At 41.6% G+C, this 24,841-nt stretch overlaps 1 protein-coding gene and 1 long non-coding RNA gene across 8 annotated transcripts in view; both read left to right on the top strand.

The window, feature by feature from the left end:
- Window positions 1–703: 703 nt before the first annotated feature.
- On the top strand, window positions 704–11,054 carry LOC144281676 (uncharacterized). The gene is made up of 3 exons (XR_013350104.1): window positions 704–1,275; window positions 3,307–3,411; window positions 10,807–11,054. It is a non-coding gene; the product is annotated as an uncharacterized LOC144281676 (long non-coding RNA).
- Window positions 11,055–17,287: 6,233 nt separating this feature from the next.
- The window catches only part of RBM46 (RNA binding motif protein 46), a 49,779-nt gene continuing 42,225 nt past the window's right edge, over window positions 17,288–24,841 (top strand). For 4 of the 7 annotated variants that reach the window (XM_077846461.1, XM_077846466.1, XM_077846465.1 and 1 more), the window contains exon 1: window positions 17,289–17,446. The gene's annotated coding sequence lies outside the window, so the exon portion shown is untranslated. Of the gene's footprint in view, window positions 17,447–17,700; window positions 17,835–24,841 lie in introns of those variants that run through there. The other 3 variants (XM_077846468.1, XM_077846464.1, XM_077846462.1) reach the window with 3 other exon arrangements.

Genomic DNA, 24,841 nt, shown 5'->3' on the forward strand with positions numbered 1-24,841 from the left:
GGCAGAGACAAAACCTATAGCTGTCTGTTGAGGGCCAGGAAAGGAGAGAGAAGAGAAACGTGTTTTCAGTGATACCTTAATTGAGTTGTAAAGAATACAGACATTTGAAGTGAAAGACCTCCTTTCTCTAGGCCATTACAGGCACCTAGAGAGGTACATACAAAGGCACAGAGTCATGAGAACCCACATCACAGTGGGATCACTGCCAGTCCCTAAGAACAATTACCCTGTGTTTATATTGTTGCTTTGAGAGTAAGGGACCTATACTGTTCCACCATTCCTTTGAGGAAGACAACTCGGCTCAGGTGAAGTTAGAGACAAGAGGCAAGGTCATGGAGGACTTGACACTATAAAAGTCTCAAGTGGAAAGAAAGCACTTCCTAAACTTTCCAAGTACCTCAGGTGAGGCTTATGAGCATGTGGTTTGGTCAAACACATGATGAAGAGGGGTGGGATTAGGTTGTTAGGAAAAGAATCCTAAGGTTTATGGACAGAGGTTTATTTCAGGGGACATGGAGATGTGGGAACTACAGGAATCAAAGGGTGAATGGTTACATCTCCCCCATCAGCTCACAACTACTTCCACCTTCCAACAACAACCCTGGTGCCATCCTCCTCTTGATTCTAGATTCTGTCCCAGATTCTTCATTCCACTGACCTTATAACTGCTACTACTATTGCTGCTCACTTACTGTTCTAACCTTCAGTGTATCATCACTTCTACTGCCTCATGGTTTTCCTTACACTTTGATTTTGTGTTACTTCTACTTCTCCAATCTGCTCAGCCTCTGTCTCTCATTTGAAAATTCCAAAGTGGGGGAAAAAAAAAAGAAAGAAAATTCCAAAGGAACTAAGCTGACCAATTAGGCTGACCAGTCATTACACAATATTGGTGGTCATGACCAAAGTTCTCTGACCAGGCAACCTCACGGTCATTGGTTCTTCTCATATCCTTTAGTTCTGTTCTCAGGTGACATCCTTGGGCCAATCAGTTGTTGCCAAGTTGCACAATGACATGCTCCAAGATGTGGTGATCTATTCTAAAGGGGCTACTTGTAACTGATTTTCTTTAGAAGATAGTTATCACTTTTAATTTAAAAAGAGTAACATCTCATTATCATCATAGCTCATTCTGCAAGAATGTAGAGAATGGATTAGATGAGGTATAACTCAAAGGACATACATTCTATCACCAGACTGTAAGAGAAATGATGAAGACTAGAAGTAATTCAATGGCAATGAGGATGGAGAAAGGAGAATGGATTGATTTGAGAGGTGAGGAGGGGGTTTCATACAGGTTCCATGAAGAAAACAGAAACCATTCTAAGTCTTGCTGGGCAGGATGTGTGTGTGCACGTGTGTAATACCCTAGTTTTCCCTTTCCTTTCACCCTCCAATCTCCCGTGAGGGCCTCACGTTGGCCAAATAAGCCAGAAACCAGCTGGCAGAGAGCAAGCCAGGAAAGGCAATAAATGTGTCGGCACCAGGATACATATAACTGGTTGTATATGACATACTGGCTAATTTAGGGGAGTCAACTTTGGGAGAAGTAGGACAAGCCTAGTTTGGGACGTAAATTGGAGAAGCCTCGGGTCTCATAGATGGAAATACAGGGTAGACAACTGGAAACTGGAGTCTCATGCTCAAGACAGAGCTCCGGTATGAGGACATATTTAGAAGTCATGACAGTTGATGCCAGGGATGTGTATTAGACCATCCTAGGGAAGTCTGTGCAGAGTCTTACAAGGTGGAAGGATGTAAGATTAAAGTCACACACACACACACACACACACACACACACACACACACAAGATGGAAGAAGAAAGATCAAGAACAGTTCTAGAAGAAGACTGAGGAATAGTGGCACAAAGGTTAGAGCCGACCGAGGAGAGACTGTGGGGCCAGGAGGAGCGAGGTTTAGAAGCTAACAATCTGAATAGCATCAAGATATAGAAGAGAGATAGGGACTGAAGGGTGTTCACAGTGGATGTGACAAATAAGGAGACTGAGTGGCCTTGATGAATAAGCATCCCACTAATGTTAGGTAGGGGGGGTATTAGGGAGGTTAGGGGAGAAGGCAGATTATGGGTTGAGATGGAAATGGAAAATGAGCGTGGGCTTCCTTTTGTAGTAGTTTGGTGGGAAAAGGAAATAAATAAAGCCCAAAGACTCAGAAAACAGTATAGTATCTGACATCTCTGTTTTCCCTTCGGCATTCTTTGGAAGGGAACATACTGGGAACTGCTTTATGCCTCACTTAAGAAGCATAAATCAAGTTAATCTTCATAACTATTTTCAGAAGGACACTCTTTGTGATATTATCAGAATTGCAGTTTTCTTTCAGAGCAGTGATTTCTTTTAGAGGGTTAAGTCAAATAAATGAACATTCTCATTTCTATTCTTTGAAAAGAACACATTCATTCAGATGGAAATCCTGATAAGGTTAGGGGAAGTGGAAAGGTGGAGAAACCATACTGCATGGACTCTAGAGTCCTGTGCTCTCCTCCAAACAACATATTGGGGGCAGTCCATTACCATTTCTTCTCTTTCACAGAATGGTGGAGAGATCAAGATATGGTGCAAGACTCAGATTCAAATGCTATTGGAATTTTGGGGGCATCATTACCTCATAAGTACTTCAGATTCTCTACAATTAAAATAGTCATAAAAATTATAATGGAAGATTAAACTAATCCATTAAATTAATGCTAACATGTTCAACCAATATTACATAAAATAATGGTTTCTTATCCTTCAGTCTATATTGACCTCAACACATGCAGAATTTTGAGATAATTTGATCTGCTACTTGTCTGAATCACTTATTCTTTGAAGAAGACTGTGTTACTATTCCTGAGTAAATCTTCTTGTTTATACGGAATCAAACAATGAGCTGAAACCCCAAAATCTATCAGATGAACAATCCTTGTCTGCTAAGCCTGGCTCAGTCTGTGGCTGCGCCCGGAGGATCTGCTCAAGCAGAAGAACCAGAGCTTTAAGCTCCATGTTGGTCCAGACACCTGTTCTGACCAGGTGCCTCACTGCTGGGTGGAAACCAAAAATGTAGCAATCGCTACATGCTTGAGCAACATCAAGATTCATTTCCTCTTCGAGACTCCTCAATTCAGCTCCACACTCCACCAATGCACGCACATCTCTCTCCACTTCACCTCTGGTAAATCACAGACAAGTGACTGTCAGGGAATTTATTAACAGTGGCAAATTCTCTTTGTTTCATCCTTCATCTGATTCTTCCTGGATAAGGCCTTCAACTGACAATAACATTTGCCACAATTTTCTTAAAAGCTCTAAAGGAACTGAAGCTGTGAGACGGGAGAAAATCTGAAAATCAGGAGGTTGAAGAGAATGGCTATAGAGCACCAGAACAGTCTGGGACTAGTTCCTCAGGAGGTGAGGAGCCACTCCATCCCCGCTTCTCTTTGTGGGCGCTGTGGGAACTACCCCCCCTTCTGTAGCTCAGATTTCTCTACTTTGCTGACACTCATTCCCATGACCACTCTGAAACCAAGTGCTATGGATATCTTCTCTCAGAAGAGATTTTGAAAAAATGTGCTTTTTGCATTTATTTTATACAGACCTCAGCAATAGGTGGAGAAACCAACCAGAAGACTTTCTTTTAGAGCAGTGATTCTCTGAATATGGCCCTTTACTTGGTTTTCATGCCAGGTCTCAAACTGCTCCCCCCCTCCCCCTGCCCCATCCCAGGTAGGCCCATCCATTGGTCTGTGCTAGAAAGTGGGAATGGATGGGATTGATGAGCTGCAGTCTTTGTCTTCTTATGAGGCAGATATAAAAGCTTAAGTCATTGTGGGAGAGGGCTGCGTGGCTTGAATGGACATGAACTAGAAGAGCTGTAATCTTGGCTTCACGTGAGCATTTGGAAGTTTACCCTCTTGCAATGCCATTAAGTATAATTAAGTATAATTTGTAAATTTGCTGTTTTCCTTTTTATCTATTATTATTATTATTATTATTTATTTTTACTTAGGGATATATGAGTCCATTTTCATTCTTGGAACTTCATCTTTATTTTTTTTATATGAAAGGCAACTAAGGTGCCTGAGTGGCTCAGTCGGTTAAGTGTCTGCCTTCAGCTCAGGTCATGATCTCAGGGTCCTGGGATCGAGCCCCACATCAGGCTCCCTGCTCGGTGGGGAGTCTTCTTCTCCCTCCCTATCTGCTCCTCCTCCCAGCTTATGTTCACTCATGCTCTCTCTCTCTCAAATAAATAGTTTTTTTTTTTTTTTTTAAGGCAACAAAGTGTTCATCTTTCCATCACGTCTAGGCACTACAGCTCTCAGTGGCTTCACCTGCTCACCTGGACTTTTCAATGCCAGGTGAACTGATGCAACACGCACAAGGGACACTCAGCAAGAGACCAGAACATGAAAGTTTTAAGATTGATCTAAGTAGTATGTTGAAACTATGGAATGTCACCACATCTGTGCCAAGCTGATTAATAGTCAGACTACCTCCAAGAGGCAATTGACTAATGTTGAACATCATTCACAACACGTGCTTCTAAGTCACCACGTTAGCATGTGCTCCTCAGTACACATTTTTCCTGATATGAGGGAGACATGGTAGGGTCAGTGAGGTCTCTCCTGAGTACCTGGAATCTGTGGGGCTGAGTTACCAACCACTCCACATTTGTACTTATGGGCTTAGGATACCAACTACTTTTTGGCAGGGCAAAGGAGCCAACTCATTCCCATGGCAGAGAATTCAGATTCTGCTGCATTCCTCTCATTCTGCTCACTTGTATTGGGTATCCATTATATAGTAGTCACTAAACTTGGTAACAGGGCTACAGAGGTGAGAGAGAAAAGTCGTCACTCTCAACGAGCAGGTATATTGTGACCACAATTTTAGAAGTATCCAAGTTGAAAGTAGCTTTGGAAAATATCATTTTCTCATTTATTATTTTATATAAAGTACTGTCGTGCACATTTGCTTATTTAATAACTATTATCCCATAAAGGAGACACTGGGCCTATAAACATTAAATGACTTGGTTTTTAACCACAATGGTTGTTATTCTCATTTTATAGTCCAGGAACTTGAGGCTAAGCAGGTTCGATGTTCATGATCCTGCAGTCAGCAATGTGGTATCAGGACTCAAGCCTTGGTATTTTTACTCTAAATTCTGTATCATATCAAATGGCCCAAACTGTGGGCAACCAAGTAAATGAAGTCATCAATTTCTTTCCAAGATCATATTGTTGCAGCCAGCCAATGTCTTGTCATGAGGAGGCACACTTACTTGCCCAGTCTTTACCTGTGCTTTTTGGCTGTACACCTTAAAGTTCAAAATAATGCAACAGGTCTTAAGATCTTAAATCCTTACAAGAAAGTGATATGGAAAGGTAAGGTGGTCCCTGTCCCTGGGATCGGAAAGTTTAGCTAATACAGCTAATGTCTGGTTTCAGTTCTGTTAAGGAACACAAACTGTACCCAGTTACACCAGATACTGTGCATGTTCAGCATGCTTCATGCTCCAGCAGAGAGCATCAGCAGCTCTCTGATGTGTACAGTACAGAGTCTATAAGCTGACACCATGGTGAGCACCCTAAATTCCACAGTGAGCTGTTTACAAGGCAACTTCCTTTTGTGAAGCAATGCCAAGACAGATAAAACAAAAGCCTGTAATAATAACAACAGGTGTGTCCCTCTACCATCCATTTGTTGGTAAACACACAGATATACAGTTCCCTAAACTGCACATCTTGTTATTTGGGATTTAGTATTCCAGCAATGAGATTCACATTCGAAAAAATAGCCTGGGAACTCAACTGGTGAATATTGAAAAGCTAAGAAACGGGGGTGGCAAAGGGAACCATCCTGCCTCTCTACCAGGGAGGAATAGTGAAAATCCTTCTTAGAAGGTTTATGGTGAGGGGTAGAGTCACAAGTAATACCAGGCCCTGGGTTACAGATTGGAGGACATTACATACACGTGTGATATATGTAATACTGTTGATTCAGCAGTAATCTGTCTTGGCCATTTTCTGAGGCAATCTGGATTGATTATTGGCCTTAGTTCTAAACATTTTTCCTCCAGTCTCTCTTCTTATGAACCAGGCCCTAGAATCCCTGACGACAGCCCGTTGAGTGCACAAGTCAGAGGTGACAGGTCTGAAGGGTGAGGCCCTAGAGGAAATTAGCCTAGGAGATGGACATGTAACAGAAGGCAAAGTGGGAGACAGGTTCAGGATGGCAACTGTCGGAAGGCCACAGGATTGGCCTGGTTCATAAGTATAGGCCTCATGTGGTCCAGGATTGGCCTGGTTCATAAGTATAGGACCTCATGTGGTCCCACTGGGCACCTATTAAGTTCCAGACCGAATGTCTGCAGCAGCGTGAGGAAATAAACAGAAAGCCTACACTGGAGGTGACCTAGTGGATGCAGCCCCCTTTATTCATGACTCTAAAATGGGTCTAGGCCCATTCAAGAGGCTAAGATGACCCAAACGCCACAGGTTGCAGGTTTGTAATCAATGCATTTGCTTCGTCGACAGCTGGCTTGTCAGGCTTCTGAATTAAACCATAGGCTCTTTTCAAGTGTTTCTGAGTGTCTGGCATGGTGCCCAATAAATTCTAAAAAATGAATATGATTTCACTGTCTCTCACAGTTTTTTGGTTTTGGTTTTTGTTTGTTTTGTTTGTTTCTTACAGACAGTCAGCCAAAGGAAGAACATTCTCTCATTTTTAGGTCCTCAGCACTCTTACATTCAAACATCTAACCAGTCATCCTCTGATTCTTTTGATTCTTTTTTTTTTTTTTACTTTCTTCCTTTCAACAAGTATACACTGACTACTTGAGGGAGAGGTACTTTATGTGCTATGGCTGTGGGTGATGAGGCCCTGGGTCTTCCTTACCAGCAGAAGGGTGGCTCTGTATTGCTGTATTGCTGCTTATACTCTTGTGCCTGACAGTGTTCATGGGGATATTATTCAGGCTGTGATTTATGGGCATAAGCCTGGCACTAATCACCACGAGTTGTAAATCTCTCGTTTAATCCTTTGCTTATCTCTGTAGAACATCTCATGTCATAGTTTAACATCTTCATTCTTAGGACTTGGTTTAAGGCCACAAATGGTCTTTCTCCATCTTGCTAAATTTCTTCTGTTACCCAGACAACTAACTTATAAAAAAAAAAAGTTTTGACAGTGCACCAAGTGGAAGTGTTTTTTTGGCTGGATCTGAGAGCACCACTGCTCCCCCAAGTGTGGGCCTGCTGCCCACCTTGCTGCTGCAGCAGGCACACCTGTCAGTGCCGTGCATGGGCTTGCAGGTTGGCTACATGACGGGTTCCCTTAACCACCCTTGATATTTGCGAAACAACCTGTTCTGTCTTGCAAGTTTTCCTGTTTGTCCACCATCCCATCTCTGGGAGATTGTCAAAATAATTGTATTTCTAGATTTAATACGAATAATGTTTATGCATACTAGAAATGCTGGTTTTGTTTAACCCTTTAATTTTTCTGTCGTTTCATAAACATTATCACATTTATTTGTGATTCCTCACCATACCTTCACTCCCAGCCCCCTCCCCCTCCCCACCACTGATGCTGTTCAGTCTTTGTCAGGGATCCTCTGTGATAAAAATGGAAAGATCTGGCTTTGATTCTTGCTCCCGAACAGCTGAGAGTCTTTGGCAAACTATCTCATTTTTAATTTTCTGCAGTATAAATGGGGGATGATATTCCTTCTCAAGATTATTGTGAAGGTTAAAGAATGTCGAGCCTTTCACTGGGCTGGGAACATAGATGTGCTTACTAAGTGGTAACCAGGAGGCTGTGGTGAGTATCGCCTCTTCCATGCACTAAGCCGTATTTCTGGGCTTAGGCTCCCTTGCTGGGACCTATACACCGATTCTTTCTCTTAATGTTTACCAAAGGGATTCTCTGCACTCAGCCTCTGCTCTGCAACTTTAGCTCTCAGAAGCAAAGCAGCTGTTTGGCTCTCCTGCTGTGGAGCTTTTGTGGAGCAGGGTCTGGCCAGGGTGAGGTTTCTATGCTGGCAGAGTGGTCAGGCTCCAAGGTCCCCAGATGGTTGTTTAGGCGGTCTGGCCATTCCAATGATGTGACCCAGCTGCTGACCTCTTGGAAATACCAGCAGTGGCCAGGGTGGCCTGGCTTACAGCAACTGGATGTGCTGGCTCCCTTAAAGCATAGACTTCATGAAGAGAAAGGGCTACTGCCAGTGAAAAGTTTTTTTATGTGAATCTGGGTAATAGGAAAAGTTTAGAAGCAGCCAGGAGAAGGAGGGAGGGAGGGAAAATGAAAGGGTGCCCTTAACACAGAGGCCATGAATGTGAACCACAGCTTGTGGCATAAGTGGACACGTCTTATTCTAAACTCAGAACCTAGGAAAGCTGACATAACTGTTCAGTTGTCATTAGCAATCATATTGATCACTGGGGTTTTATAGCGTTCAAGATTCCACCGGAGAGAAAGACTCAATTACGATTAGTCTCTGGGGGTGGCGTGTGTGTGTGTGTGTGTGTGTGTGTGTGTGTTCCGGGTTTATTATTTATTCTGGATACTTGGAAATAATAATCCATCTATAATGACATGACAATACTTAGCGAGCTAAATTTTTTATTAGCACTCACACTCCATTTCTATTATTCTTAATCGATGTCAGCTTTCTTCTCAAGGTATGCATTTCATCAGGTCTGAGTGCCTCTGATAAATGGACTGCTTTTTTAATTTTTTTACCTTAATACCATCCAAAAAGTAAATAAATAAACCTTAATGTCACCCAGTCCTACTTTCCCCCTTATTCTGATTGCCTACAGTACTATTCTCTAATGTGTACTCCGTGGGCCACTTGCATCAGAATCACCCAGGAAATGTGTTGAAATTGCAGGTGCCTGGATAACATTCCACAGACGGTGGAGTTGGGATTAGTAGCTGGCTATCACCACAGCACTGTTGCTCTTCTCTTTAGTAACATGATCCTGATTTAGTTGGGACTAGCAAAACACCTATTAAAATACTGAATTTCCGGACTGCCTTTCCCATGCAATAATGTTCTGACTCATCTAACGAAGACAGGCGTGTTCTGTAAGAATTTGAGGAAGGGAAGGAGTGCTACTTTTAATAAAAATGAGACTCTCTTTTTGCCATGAAAATCATAAGCAGTGTTTTCCACGTCATGGCTACTCTTCCGTAAAGAATTTTTAGTGACTGTCAAATACTCTACCTTATGGATCTTTCATAATTTATTTGATTAATCCCTGAATTTCAGACATTTTGCTAGCTGTGCAACCTCCCTTTTCCTCATCTGTACAATGAGATCAATAATAATGCCAACTTTAAGGTCTGTCAGGAGAATTAAAGGAATTACCCAGGCAAAGGCTTCAGAGCCATGCTGATAATCCTCTTTTAGACCATGACCACCATCAAAGCAAAAATCTTGTCTGCCTTTTCCGGTTTTGTATTTCTAAGGTTTGATATCAATTTGGCAGCTAGGAGTTGTTCAATAAATGCGAATAGTAGCATTAGTCTTAGTAGTACTGGAGGTAGAATTAAATTCACAATAAATATTTGTTGAATAAACCTTGGGTTAAACAGAAGCAAACAGTTATCTTTTTTTTTTCTTTTAAGATTTTATTTACTTATTAATGAGAGACACAGAGAGAGAGGCAGAGATATAGGCAGAGAGAGAAGCAGGCTCCATGAAGGGAGCCTGATGTGGGACTCGATCCTGGGGCTCCGGGATCACGCCCTGAGCCAAAGGCAGATGCTCAACAGCTGAGCCACCCAGGCATCCCCCATAAACAGTTATCTTTACCAGAAGACATCTCAGAACTTCTAATAAGCTACTATATAGTGATAATTTTTAGAAAGGGATGTGGAATGTAGTATGTAGTGTTTCTCAAATTAATTTGATCACATAATTATTTTTTCATAGAGCATTTTCTAGTTCAAGTATTGTACTAAACACAGTTTGTGAATTCAAAGAGACTGTTTTTGAAATATGGGTATCTCCACTCAATAAACAAGAAGGCATACAGGGAGTAGCCTGGAGAGAGAAAAGGGACAGGCCTGAGGTGGATGTTATACTAAACACTTTAAATTTACCATCTATGGTAGTCATTGATTCTGATGCTCAGCAAAAATTCAGGTGCTTGAATTCTGGGTATGTAGAAGTATACCTCTTAGGCTCCTTTGTTGGTGGTACCATGTGACCAGTTGCAGCTAATGCAATGTGATCGGAAAGATATGTGTCAGTTTGAAATCTGGCATGCGATTGCCCGTGTGAGATTGTCCTTTTCCTCTGCCATGGCAGCCTGCAATGTAATAGCTAGCTGGTCTCCATCAGGCTGGGTTCCTGAGTAAAGGGCTGCAGGATGACTACATGGCAGGAGAAGCACAGCTAGTGTAGCTCAGGAAAAAAATATACCTCTTATTATAAGTTGAGATTTGTGGGATTATTTATTATTGCAGCATAACCTAGTTTATCCTGACTGATATAGTATCTTATTTAAGCTAGACTACCAATAACCAAGGCAACCAATATTGCTGTTTGAGTGATTGATATGAAAATGGAGACTTTGGGAAGCTAAATAACTTGTGTCCAAACTGACACTGTCAGTGCTTGAACTATTTCATTCCAAGGTCCATCGTATCTCCACTTCATTACTGTGGCAAAAAAAAAAAAAAAAAAAAAATTGAAATACAACTCATTAGACTTCCTAAGTGCTTAGAGAGAAATAGGTATTAGACAAATATTTGTTGAACAGTGTTGCTCATGTCCTTGAACTACTCTTTCAGTGATGCCTGGGGTTGGAGTCCTCAATTGTGACAGCTAAGTCTACTTCTGAAGGCTAAAGAGAAGGCTGGCTATAAAATTTCCTTTGGGGTCTACAGGACTTTAAGCTTCACTGTAATTTCAAATCCCAGGATAAATAAACAGAGCAGCTTCAACTGTCTGAAACGTAATTTTGGAGGCTTATTTCTATCAGTTTCAAAATACTTTGAGCTATATAACCTCTGTAAACCCTGACATTATGAAAATTATTTCACTCATATTTTGAAAATAAGTAGTTTTCCTGGAAGCAGGGAGATGGAGATAAGGTCTGTCTACATTTTGGTAATTTGGTAAATCACAGAGGAATTACATTTTTCTTTCATTCAGTCACTTTAAGCATTCAAATTTGAGAAGAAATTACCTGCGTCTAATTTTTAAACTTTTATTCACTCCTTTGTGTCATTTGACCAATAATTGTTAAGGGCACTATGTAAGCACTGGAGAGGGGGCAAGGAATAAAATAGACAAAAATCTCTGCTTTCTTGGATCCTGTATTTTAGGAGAAGAGACAGTTAATGGCAAGATAATATATGGAGAGATAGATGGTGAGAAACACTGTGGAGAAAAATTAAACAGGCATAGATATAGCTTGTATGAGTGATGGGGACGAAGGATGTAACTTATACAGTATGGCCTTGGAGGGTCTTACTGAGAAAGGGGAATTTGAATAAAGCCTTAAAGAAGATGAAATGGCCTGCCACTTGGCCTTGTATAGGAAGCACATTTCAGGGGCATGGAATAGCAAGAGTACTGGGCCTGGGGCAGAAGTTTGCCTGGTATACTCCAGAACAATCAGGAAGTCAGTGTGGCTAAAGTGAAGGCAAAGATTTTTGTCTTGTTTACCATGAATCCCCACCTTACCAACTGGCATTGTGCCTCATATGTAGTAGGCACTCCATAAATGCACACTGAATAAACGAACCTATCAATTGGCAAAGGGAACAAATGGGAGGCCAAAGGAGATTCAGTTTCTATATGTGTGTATGCGTATACATTTTTTTTAGTAAAAAAATAATGAAAGCCAAGATGACTGGATGTTAATAGCAGTCAATTCTGAGTTGTGAGAAAGTACATTTTTAAAATGTCTATTTTTAAAATTTCTAAAATTACAATACTATACAACCAACAATTCAAAACATGACACTTAAAATCTCACATCCTACAAATGAAGTGGGCACTACAGTGCTTGGTATTTTCACTCAGTACCTCCTATTATATACTACTACCTGTGAGACAGTTGGTGTTACGTCCATTTGACAACTGTGAAAACTGAAGCTCAGAGAGGCCATACACAACTGGAAAAAGAAGAGCTGAAATTGGCATAGAGATTTTTTGGCTCTAATTCCAGTGCTTTTTTTTTTTTTTTTTTTAATACCACCCTACATATAAGATGCATATAAAAAGAGGCTTTTCTATAAACATAAAGTAAGAAATATATTTAACTATTTGTTGCTTGTAGTAAATAAGTAGTAAGAAAAACAAATCTGTGTAAAATTTTAATATGATTTGATGCTATTAATATCTGTTCTTAAAGCAGTCATCATGAATTTATACCTTATGGTCATTCTACACCTACTCCTCTACCTCTATACCTAAACTAAGTGATGTATATAGTATTCACTCACTTCCTAGCCCTTTAACCACATACCACAGACTTCCTCTGTCCCTTAGTTATTGTAGTACTAAAGCCCTATCTCTGGGTTACACAGGGCTACTGGACTGAACCAAAGAATCAGTTCTAATCCGGTTTGGTTAGCCTGCCCCATATACACTGGGCAGTCCTGATGAAAATCAGAATTACACACTAGCTGTTTCCACAGTTTACATTTAAATACATTATTTCAACAGAACAAGATTAGGGTTTTCTGGGATTCTTTTTGTTTTTGTTTTTGCTTTATTTTGTTTTGTTTTTTAACTTGTAAGGATTTAGTAATTCAGTGGTGCTAAAGTGCAAATTGAGATGAAAAGGGAATGTATGCCTTTTATTGAGAACGATTGGATTAAAAAAAAAAAAAAAGAACGACGATTGGAATGGAATAAGTGAAAGTTGGCAGAACATAAAAAGTCAGTGATTTCAAGGATGCCCTGGAGATTGTACATCTAAGCAGAGCAATGCAAATTAAAACAAATGATTTATTAAAAAGATCTGATGCTTTAATTTAAAACACTGACTGACTGAATTGTGGATTATAATGGTATCCTTTCCTCTTAGGGTTCCAAGGACTCTCTATTCCCTGCTTTTGAGAAAATGCAAAACACTCCCCTAGTCAAAGAGAGGGAGTCTTCCTCTGCTTCTTGGGCTAAGACAATAACTGAGTTAGATAGACAGGGCTGGAGTCACCTTGGGAGGGCACCACCCATGGAGTGTGAAGAAAGAAACCTCAATACCCAAGAAATTGCTTTACTTCACACATCCTTTCTGGCCAGGTATACTAATGTTCCTGAACCAAAGCTGACCCTGTTGTCCTCAGCCAAATACTTTTCTTCATTGAATATATTCATAGGTGTTTTTTTTTTTTTTTTTTTTTTTTTAAACCACTGTAGAATTTAAAGCACAATTTAAGTTTCTGTGAGAGCCAGGTTTTAAGACTGAAAGTCAGAAGAGAGACGCTGGAGATCTAGTATTGCCACTAACTGACTGTGATTTTTGGGCAAGTCATTCTGGCTCTCCCAGCTTAAAAATTGCTGGTGTCTGTCGGCTATAGTTCCACTATAATTTGTTACCTAAGAAAGCTGCTTCAGTGAGATAAGACAGGAAAGCTTCATCCCACTCTCTCTCCAATCAAGTGTTTAAATTTTTAAGCAGAAAGTTATTAAAAAAAAAAAAAAAAGAAAAGAAAACACAAGGAAAGAAAGTTATTTTTTAGGGGTGCCTGGGTGGCTCAGTCAGGGAAGCATCTGACTCTTGATCTCAGCTCAGGTCTTGATCCCAGGGTCATGAGTTCAAGCCCTGGGTTGGGCTCCCCATTGGGCTCCACACTGGGTGTGGAGCCTACTTAAAAAAGAGAGAGAGAGAGAGGAAAAGAAAGTTATTTTTTACATACAGTAGTTATTTCATATAAGTTAAATCTCTATTTCTCAAAGGGGAAAAAGATGATTCTTATAGGATAGCATTATTTCTAATATTATTAAAAAATCATTAAAAATTATTTAAAAAATAGTAATTGGATGTCTGGATCTTGATGTTAACTACCAACTAATACCAATCAAAGGTTGCCTTTACTACTGCTTCCTTTAGTTGGTATCTATGTTAACTGAGGCCTTCGTTATAGGTTTGGTTCCTGTACAGACCATTAAATTGTGTACAAAGATCTCTATTTCTAATTTGTTGCCTTGGGAAGATAGGTTGTTAATCATGGGAGGTACACTGACTGAATGTAAAGATGGCTTGGGATAGCCTACTGGGAAAAGCACCTATTCCACCTTATAATCATCGTGGTGCTGACATTCACATTCCAGACACATCAAAAGTTCAAGTTAATCTGTTAAGTAGAAATCATCAAATGAGGGTGGTCAGTAAATTGAAATAAATATATTTACTCTGAGATTTTTTTTTTTTTTAAAGCCCTCATACTTCTGAAAGCATTTTGAGATATCTTTTAGAATGGAGAGTTGCCAGGTTAAAGAATGGCCCTTAGCTTCCAAGTTTCCTGTAGAAAGATCATTAATTCTATAAACATGTAAACAGTTGCTATTTTTTGGTGGATCTACGCCATCACCGCCAGATATGATATGGAGGTAGGAAGCTCTAACACTATACAATGCTCTTTTTTTCTGTGAAACTGTTCACCTTTCATTTCTTCTACTATGACTAAGTTGGATTTTAAACATTTATACAGACTTCTCATTGCTTTTCTTCCTTTTGGGAGTTTGTATTTTACAGAAGGTGTATGAAGATTTTATTCTAAAAAAATTGCATTTCATATGAGAAAAACCACATTTACATTGTATCTAGACTACTTTAACCAACTATATCTTTTACATCTCTTTCAATTTTTATTGATAACTTTTTCTTTCCAGGTCCCATAGTGATGCAGACCTCCGCTTCTATTTTTTTTTTCCCTTACCAACAAGTATTCTACTTTAGGCTGCTTTTCAGTAAAAAAAAAATAATACCTCCATATCACTTATCTTCACTCTTCCCATTAATCTGGATCTCCTTTCCCCATAAACTTGCAAATAAATTTATAACAAACCCTAATTTGGAATTTATTTCTGAAAAAAAAAATTCTAGTTGGTAAAGGTATTTAAGATTCTCTTTTCTAGGAGTCTTGAGAAATAAAGGTGATTCCTTTACTTTTATATACACAGAATATAGTTTTTATAGCATTTGAAAAATACATCTATTACTAGATTTTGGATAGTAAAAAAGTTTAGGAGAAATCTGACCAAAAGGACAGACTACACAAGCACTGCAAGGATCTTTAAATAGTATTATCTTCATCTAAGCACGGTTCTATGGCCTGACTAATGCCTATTGAGAAGCCTTTGTTTGTTTGTTTTTTTTTATATGAGGGTGGGGGAGGGTGTCTGGTGGAAGAAAAAAAAAGGAAGCTAGAACTGTAAAATAACTCTTCAGGGGATTTCCTGGAACTGTCTTTCGCACCTCACAAGATAACATCTCCACCTAGTGAGGTTTTAAGGATCTTACAGCAACTCCTAGAAATTTTTTAGTTGTTGGAACTTTTCAGATTAATGGGCCTAACAACACAACTTCAGCTAGTTTAAACCTTCAACATGTGCATTTAGAACTAATTACTGAGAACTGCCGATGGCATCGACATGAAAATATGAGTAATCTCTTTCTGGAGAAATGAAAGAGCGGTCACAGACATAGTCAATATGATAGAACTTGCCACCTTTGCAGTTCTTAGAGAATTAACATATTAAACACACACACACACACACACACAGCCAAGTAGTTACATTCTATGTCTAGATTTTCTAGTTGTTTATCATTATTATTTATATAGGCATATAGCCTACATACATGAGATTGGTCCTATCCCTGGGCTGAAGGGCAGATGGTTTAGGAAGGGATTTGTTAAGCTTCTACCCAACATGCTCTGGGCACTCTGGGCATTATGCCACTTGTTTCTGGACACATTTTGAGACAGTATAGCACAGTGGTTATGTCTGCAGGGTTCAGAGCAGAAATAAACTTACTTGCTGGATGACCTTGAACAGACTACTTCAGCTGTCTGGGTGCCTCCACCTGGAATATGCAGCTACGTGGGGCCAAAGTACCTTTGCCAGTCTTACCGTGAGAGCTAAATGCACCCACACGTGAAAATACCTTGCAGTTGTTTCTGGCACATAACAAGGGCTCAGCATTTGTTGATATTATCTATCATTTATCTTCCCATTCCCCGTTTTAGACTGGGGCTCAGAGAAGTTGTGTCACAACCACAAAACGGTACCAGGGATTGGAGTCCAGGTCGGCCAGACACCAAAGGCCTTGCTCAATCCTACTATGAGGGGAGGGGTAAAAAGTACACAGACGCGGCTTGTTCACAAATTTTTTGTTGTTGTTCACAGATTTTAAGACACTTGTTAGTGCCTTGAACACACGCAGGCAACAAACTGAATTCACCGGCCACTGTGGAAGACGGCCCTTCGAGGTTGTATAACCCGGTGGATTATTCCGGGCTTCAGGTTCCTCATTTGTTGGAGCAGAAGCTACGTGATGGAGGGGCTTTGCAGTCCTATTAGTCTAGGAGTCTGATTGGGCATTATTTTTATTTTCTTCGCCGTTTAAACTCACGCTCTATCTTCAAAGGGAGCAAAATTCAAGGCGTGTGTGCAGAGCCCGTGAAAGCTGGTTTCAGGCCAGAAGAGCAGCCGGAGCCTCAGCCGCAGGCCGCGGCGTCCCCCGGGGCTAGGTGGGCCCGGCCGCCCCGGCCCCTCCGCCCCCGCCCCCGCCCAGCGGCCTCGCCCCGGCCCTCGGCCCTCGGCCCACCCAACCGCGTGTCCGCTCCTGTCTGTGAAGCCGCCTGCCCCCTTAAACCTCCGCACCCTCCACCCTCAAGCCCTCGTTAAAAAAGGGCCTAAACCAGGAGGTTAAGATTCGAAAACTCCCACCAGCCGAGAAGAACCAGTACAGTGTATCCGTATCTTCCCCGAAGTAAGAAGCACGTCAAAAGCAAAGCCTTTGTTTTTCTGCACCCAAACCAAACACGCAGGGCAGTCTCGCGGCACCGCTACGTTACGCCCACCCCCAGCCCCAATTGGCTAAAGGGCCTGTCACTCCAGGCGCTTTCACGCCCCCCCCCCCCCCCGAGAGCCTCTTTCTGATTCAAACCTTAGTCCCGCCCACTCTCCCCGCTCTGACCCCGCCCCCCCGGGGAGGAGCTGGCCGCTGATTGGCCGGGGCTCCGCTCCTCGTGGGGCCGCCTCGGCCGCTGCGCGCGGCGGCTGCCGGGAGGCCGGCCTAGGCGTGAGGACGACGCGAGCTCCTCCCCGCGGGCTCCCCTCCTCCGCGGCGGCGGCCCCCCCTCACCCTCCCCCCACCCCCGCTCCGACCGACTGGTCCCCGAATCGGTGGCGGCGGTTTGTGGTCGTTGGTCCCAGAGATTTAGGACCAACATTTGAAGACCCGAAGGGGTGAGGAGGGGATGGGGGCAGCGGGGGCACTGCCGGGGGCCGCCGGTCACCGCCGGGAAGGGCTGGAGCGCCTGCCCCCGGCCGCAGGGCCCCGCGGGGGGCGGCGGTGTCGCGGCCCCGAGGGCGAGGGCGGCCTCGGCCCGACGGCCGCCGCCGCAGCCTGGGCGCCGCGTGCTCGCGGCCCTGGGCTCCTCCCGCCGCCCCGCCCCGCCCTGCCCCCGCGCTGCCCCATTTCCGCTCTGCCCGCCGCCTTCCGGCCGCTTCCCGCCCGCTGCCTCCCGGTGCCCCCAACGCCGCCCGTGGAGCGCGCGCCCGGGGCGTCCGGCCGTTGTCGCGCCGCGCGTCCCCTCCGGCGGCCGTGGACGACGTCGGGGCGTCCGACTGCTGGGTGAGGTTTGGCGACCGCGCCTTGTCCCTGGGTGCCGGCGGCGGGCGAGCCTCGAGCTGGCCTCCGCGCCCGCGTCCGCCTGCCTGTTGGCTCCCCGGGCGAGTGGGGCCCGGCGCCGGGCGGGGCCGCGGGGCTGCGGGGCTGCGGGGCCGCGGGGCCGCGACCGGGGGCGGCGTGGGGCCGCGGCATCGCTGCGCGCCGAGGCCTTGCTCGTTGTGACCGCACTCGGTGAAGTCTGACCCCCGAGGCCGGAGACCCGGGACTCCGTCGTGGTGGCATCGGTGGGAGCCTGGGGTCCCCGGGAAGCCAGGACCCGTTCGGGGCACCGGGTTCCTCCTCTGTGGAGTTAGTGTGGTTTGAGCTCCCGCTCTGCCTTCTTGGCCGACGGCTTGCAGCCTTCACGATCCGCGACGATGCCGAGCCGAGCCGAGCCGCGCCGAGCCAGCGTGGACGGGGCAGTGTCGGGAGGAGCCCGCAGGCTCGGCGCCTCTGCGGAGCGGGCCGCCCGGTGTCCGGGAGCAGGACGTGCCGCGCACCAGGGCCCGTGCCCTCTGGAGGGCCCCGTCCACGTGTCGGTAGACTTCTGCTTATTGGGAAGGAAGGAAGGAAATAATAGGATGTTTTCGGGAACCACTGCGGTGTATAGTCGAGCGGTTGCACCAGCTTCCACTCGGAGACGTTCAGAGCCAAAGCCCCTCGGCTGTAATGATTTTTCTGCTTTCCAGGGTACACGTGGAAAAGTCTCTTTTTAAAAAACCTGTGCTTGTTTGCGCCCAGAGGCCATCCCAGACCTGGAGATGGTGGTTGGCGCGGCACCTGCTCAGGGCTGGCGGCGCCCCGGTTTCTGTTTAAGGCACGGCCTTAACCGCGAATGGTCACTTTATTATTATGTTTTAAGATTTTTTTTTTAAAAAAATATTCATTTATGTAAGACAAGAGATAGAGAGGCAGAGACCCAGGCAGAGGGAGAAGCAGGCTCCACGCGGGGAGCCCGATGCGGGACTCGATCCCAGGACTCCAGGATCACGCCCTGGGCCGAAGGCGGCGCTAACCGCTGAGCCACCTGGGATCCCCGAGTGTTCTCTTTAGAGGGCGGAGTGTTGGACTTGAACGGGATGGCCAACGATCCTAGTACATGTCAACATCGGAAATGTAGGCTTGTGTGTTGCTGGGTGCAGAAGGACTTAGCAATTCTTAATAGGAATATGCCGAATTTATGGACTGAAATAAAGCGCCATAGTTTCGATGTTGTCATTTTGGTTAGGAAGGCAGACAGGGCGTTTGCGAACACAAATCGAATGGTTGGCGTAGAATCTGACCAGACCTGGATATGAATGCTGAGTTGTGTCTTCATTTTACTATCCGGTCCTTGGTAAAACAAAAATGAGGGAAGAAAATACAATCTCTGTTGAAATTGTAACACTTTGGATGAAAGCTTATAGAAGACCTAATGTGAGGAAAGCAGTGTATTGTGTCAGAGCGTTCAAGAATTTTGGTTGTGGGTATCTTTATCCTAGATTCAGAGAATTTTGTGTTCGACACAGGATTTAAAGACTTTATTGTTAATTATATAATAAAAAACAATACTGCCCTCCACAGTATTGCTAAAAGTCGTGAAACACCCAGTACCAACACTTTTCATATATTATTATATTTGACTTCTAGGAATAAAAACGTGTCTGCATTTTTTTAATAAAAATCATTTAAAGTGGAATTGAACTGTTCCATCTATACCTTTTTATTTTGAAATAATGTTAGGCTTCCATATCTCTACACTTTTAGTAATCCTTCTCATTTTCCAACCGTGTGGGAAATAGTGCAGTCTGTCACTAAAATGAGTTGCCGCCGAAACGTCTCCATTGATTTGGCAACCATGGTCTCAGTGTATCATACTCCATAACAATTGGATCAACAGATCAGGAATATAATCCCATGTAATTTAAGGAATGCCATATAGATCTAATGTGCTTTCTATTAAAACATTTTGATATCTTAAAAATAAATGTTTTAATTATTGCATTCACTTTAAAAAATTATAGTGAAATTTAAAATGTTCATCTTCATAAATTTTAACAGTAATTCATAAGATGAAGTTTCAATTTAGGTTTCAACACAGCTGACAAATTCCTTAAAGTGATTAATTTTCACGTATATTTTGCTAAAATTGTACTAGTAATTTTTTATTACTATGTTTTCTATTTTAAAAGGAAGTATGAATTTGAAAGTTTATATTTTGTCAGCTTATTAAAGTACTTAAAATTAGTGAAGATATAGTTAGCATTTAAAGCTAAAGTCCTTTAAAAAAAAAAAGTCTTGATTCAAATTGTTCCGTGGATATCTATCCTGTGATTGGCTGTGCCATCTTGGCCTTCTACTTCATAGCTTAGAGGACTTTTTTCTTTAATGTTTCTTCAGTTTTACTTTTGAAACTGAGCTGGAAAGGAATCTTTGAAAGTCCAAAGTTTAGGAAAAAAGGTCTATCTTGAAAACTAGAGTTTATATGTGATATAGCAACTCTTAATCTGCCGTCCTGTCCCCACTTTGGTTTGTTTGTTTGTTCATGTCGTTCTCTTGCTCTGGGTCCTCCTTCCCTTACTCAGATTCCTTGGATCAGCAAGAACTAATTGAGCCTACAAGTTTCAGTTGGCATGTCAGTTTTGTCATATAAGACTGCTATGCTTTCTTGGAATTTTGGTAATTCTCAGATTGATTCTGGAATATTTTAGAATAAAAATAACTGTATACCTGTTTTAGATTTGATTTTTAATTCTCTGGTTGAGGTTCTTGAATTCTGGCTTTTTTAGAAATGTATTTTGCTAGGTATACTATTAAGGTTAGATATTTTTAGATTTTTGAATTAGATATGTGTATATGTTACTTTTGTTGAGGCTCTAAGATAAAACACCTTTCTAAAGAGAGAGTGAGACAAAAAACATAGGGTGAGATTGGTGACTCTCCTGTGTGTCTTATACTTTTGTAATTTTAAGTTTTTAAAATATTTTGATTGAGATTTCTTTAAGTGTAGTAAGTCTAGCATATGTTTCTAGTCATTGTCTATTAAAGAGAGTCTTAATGTGGGGACTAACCAACTTCATCTTGACACGGTGGATAATATGTTAATATCTTTAAAAATACAACTTTAGAGACATGAATTGGCCCAAAATAGATGTCTGTAAGTAATTGCAGGGGTGGGCTGGATTGCACAAATCAGCCATTCAGAGTAAGCTATCAGTTACAGAAAAACAAAAAACTCCTGTGTATTAATTAAATTCTACATTTCAGGTAAAATAGAAGCAGAAGGTATATTTATCAATTGTTTTTTTTTTTTTAATTTTTTATTTATTTATGATAGTCACAGAGAGAGAGAGAGAGAGAGAGAGAGAGGCAGAGACACAGGCAGAGGGAGGAGCAGGCTCCATGCACCGGGAGCCCGATGTGGGATTCGATCCCGGGTCTCCAGGATCGCGCCCTGGGCCAAAGACAGGCGCTAAACCGCTGCGCCACCTAGGGATCCCCTATCAATTGTTTTTATGGCAGTAAATAGTGTACGTAAGGTGGCATATTAAACTAGTAGCGTGTTTAAAAAATATAAATCTCACACTTTCCTAGTCTCCACACTGTATCAACATGATGTTTTTAGTGTAATGGGCCGGTAATGTGTCCTCTGGGATGTTTAGACTCTTAAGGTCCCTCTGGACTAAATTATGGGAGAGGGCCAGAGTTTATAAATGTCTGATGGTTTGAGGCACAGGTTTGTCAGTTACTAGCGTTGTGACCTTAAGCAGGTCTCTACTTTATTTGCTGTTGGTTTTCTAAATGTAAAATTGGAAGTGGTCCAAGGTCCACTTGCAATTCTAATATTCTCTTAGTAGAAAATCTTCAATGATGGTATAGTATCAAAACCTGGTAAAAACAATCTTAAACGGAGAAAGGTAGCTTTATTATTATTTTTTTAAGTTTCTTTAGAATATCACACGTACTTGTTCTTCATATGTAAATGCATTTCTAAAATGAATTATCAGGACCCATAATGGGTGGATAATTTGTCTCATTACAAGGATGACAGAATGTTAACTATTTAAAAAGACAATGTAGAATTAGTACTATTCACTGGTCCAACTAGGGCAATTTAAAAATATTTTCTAATTATATTTGGAAAAATTGCTCTCAATGAAGCATGAAAATAAGAAAGTTATGTCTTGGGGGCACCTGGGTGGGTCAGTGGGTTAAGTGTCTTGACTCTGGATTGCAGGCAGCTCAGGTCATGATCTTGGGGTTGTGAGATCGAGTGCATCAGGTGCAGGGCTGGGTATGGAGCCTACTTAGGATTCTCTCTCTCCCTCTGCCCTCCTGTACCTGTTTCCTTCTCTTAAAAAAAAGCTACGCCTTGGAAAAGGAGGTTAAGTTAGGACATTTCATAGATGGGACACAAGTGGGTAAAAGATTAGAGGGAAGGTTAGGAAGAGCTTGTTGGTTGAATCTAATAGGATGAAATTCAGTATGACTTTAAAATCCAGTTACTTCGACATAGGCTAAAGAAGATTTGGGTATTTTGTTGACAGTATGTTTGATTTGAACCATCAATGTCATGCAGCTATGTAGAACATTGATATCTCTCTCTGTAATTTTGGCCACCATGCTTTTAAGGGACAAAAAGACGGGATAGTGAGGGAACATGAAACTGTATCATATAAAGTACAATTAATGTTTGAGAGACAGGAGTTAAGGCTGCAAGGTTTTTTGTAACTAAAACTTTTCACGGCCTTAAATAGGCTGATGTTCATTGTGATACTCTTAAGGGAGAGGTCTAGTGATTCTCAGATGTATTTGGTTATTTTTGAGGTCTATTAATAGCTCCTGGAATAATATGTTAAGGGACATCATTTTAGGAAAAGTTGGGTTTAAGGAACTGGTAATGTTTGGCTTGAAGAAGAGGAGAATCGCTTTTCAAATGCAATTCTATGAAAGAGGTGTATGTTCACTTTGGCTAGAAGGATAATAGGAGGATCTCTATGTACAAGTTACAAGGGAAGAAATTATAATCCAGTATAAGGAAGAACTTTCTTAAAGAGTTAACCAAAGTCAGAGAATAGTGATTTTCTTGTAAGAATTCAAGAATAAAATAGGTGACTGCTTTGCACACCAATATTGTAAAGGAGATGCAAACATCAGGTGGTATTGAATAAGATGATTTTTAAGGTCTCTAATAAATCTGAAATTATTTTATTAGAGTTTTTCCAAAAGTTTTTTTAATTAACTTTTTTCCTTCTAAGTTTAATACGTTTTTTTTTTGTTTTCGTTTTTGTTTTGTTTTTTTAAAATCATGCTGTAGTTTTTCAAAGGAGGCATGCGTAATTTAATAATTTTTATAATTATGTTAAAAAAACTATTGATGTGAAAAAAATCTGGATTCGGGTCCTGGTTTTGTAATTTATATGATTTTAGGCAAATCACATCACTTTTTGGAGATCTCAGATTATTAAATATCTAAAATGAAGGTAATCTAAAGTGGGCTGTTAGGAGCCCAATATCTAGGCAGACAGGTCTCTGATTGGAGTATCTACTCCACCAATTTGCTAGTACTGTTACTTTATCTTAGTCTCAGTTTATTTTTGAAATGGAATAAGATAATATGTACCTCACAGGAGTATTTTAAGTACTAAATGAAATCATGTATAAACAGTGACTGTCATTGTGCAAGGTATACAAGGTGCTAAACGAAAGAATGCAGAAATAAGCATTAAATGGAATTTCACAGAGTTGCAAAGTAAAGGTAAAAACTGTAAAGTAATTCGTCAAAGATCTCTTGACTAAGCCCAGAACTCAGGTCTTCTCTCACCCAAGTCCATTATTTCTAGTTAAATCACGGTGGTCCTCTTTTTCTGCCTCGTTTCCTGAAGAATAATCGCATAGCAGGGAGTGTACGTGGTGGTAGAGTTTTGGAAATAAAAGACTAGACCCTTCTTAATATCTGGCAGAATTTAGGAGAGAAGGAGGTGGAAGGGATTGACAGAGCAGCCCTCTGAGATGGTCTGTGACAGTAGCATACACAGAGGAATCCCCAATTTAGCAGAGATGGGAGGGTCAGGGGGTGGTTTCCCTGGAGGATGTTAGGAGTGGGAAAGGCAAAGAGAGTGAGAAAGGACTGGGAACAAGCTACACAAAGGCTGATATGTGGGAACTTGGCACATTTGACAAATTGCAAATACGTAAGTACTGTTGTTGCCATATAGTAAGAAATGAAGTTGGAGAGACAGGCTGGGCCAGATTATGAAGGGACCTTTAGGACATTTTATTTTATTTTATTTTATTTATTTTATTTATTTATTTATTTATAAATATTTATTTATTTCAGTCTGTGAGAGAGAGAGAGCACAGTGGGGAGGAGCAGAGGGAGAGAGAGAGAGACCCAAGCAGACTCCTCACTGTGGGCAGAGTCTGACTGGGCACTTGATCTCAAGACCCTGAGATCAGACCTGAGCTGAAACCAAAAGTCAGGTGCTTAATCCACTGTGCCACTCAGGTGCCCCTATGGCTTTTTAAGGAGTTTAGACTTTATATTTAAGGAACAGTGGGAAACCCCTGAAAGGGCTTCTTGATTTTAATACAAGTAGAAGATATTCTTGACAGTCACAGAAAAGTGAGAAGTTAAGGTACTTTGATTCCTCATTCCTACTTAACAGTGATAATGATTGTTAAAGTTTCTTATAAAATTTTTCTAAAATTTTTGTATGCTTATATAGACATGTGAATATATATATTAATATATTTAAACAAAACATTCAGCTGGTAAACCAGTAAACGTACTGCTCTCCAACATGCTTTTTCTCATCTATTTCTTGAGTATTTTTCCGTATTAGCTCATGCAAATCTGACATTCTCTAACAGTTGCATAATACTTCATCATGTAGTTATACCGTAATTTTTGAGTAAGTACTCTATTTGTAGACAAGTAGATATTTTCTAGATTTTTGTCTTCTTTTTTCTAAGATTTTATTTATTGAGAG

The sequence above is a fragment of the Canis aureus genome, chromosome 13 (assembly GCF_053574225.1).
Source record: "Canis aureus isolate CA01 chromosome 13, VMU_Caureus_v.1.0, whole genome shotgun sequence".
Lineage (NCBI taxonomy): Eukaryota > Metazoa > Chordata > Mammalia > Carnivora > Canidae > Canis > Canis aureus.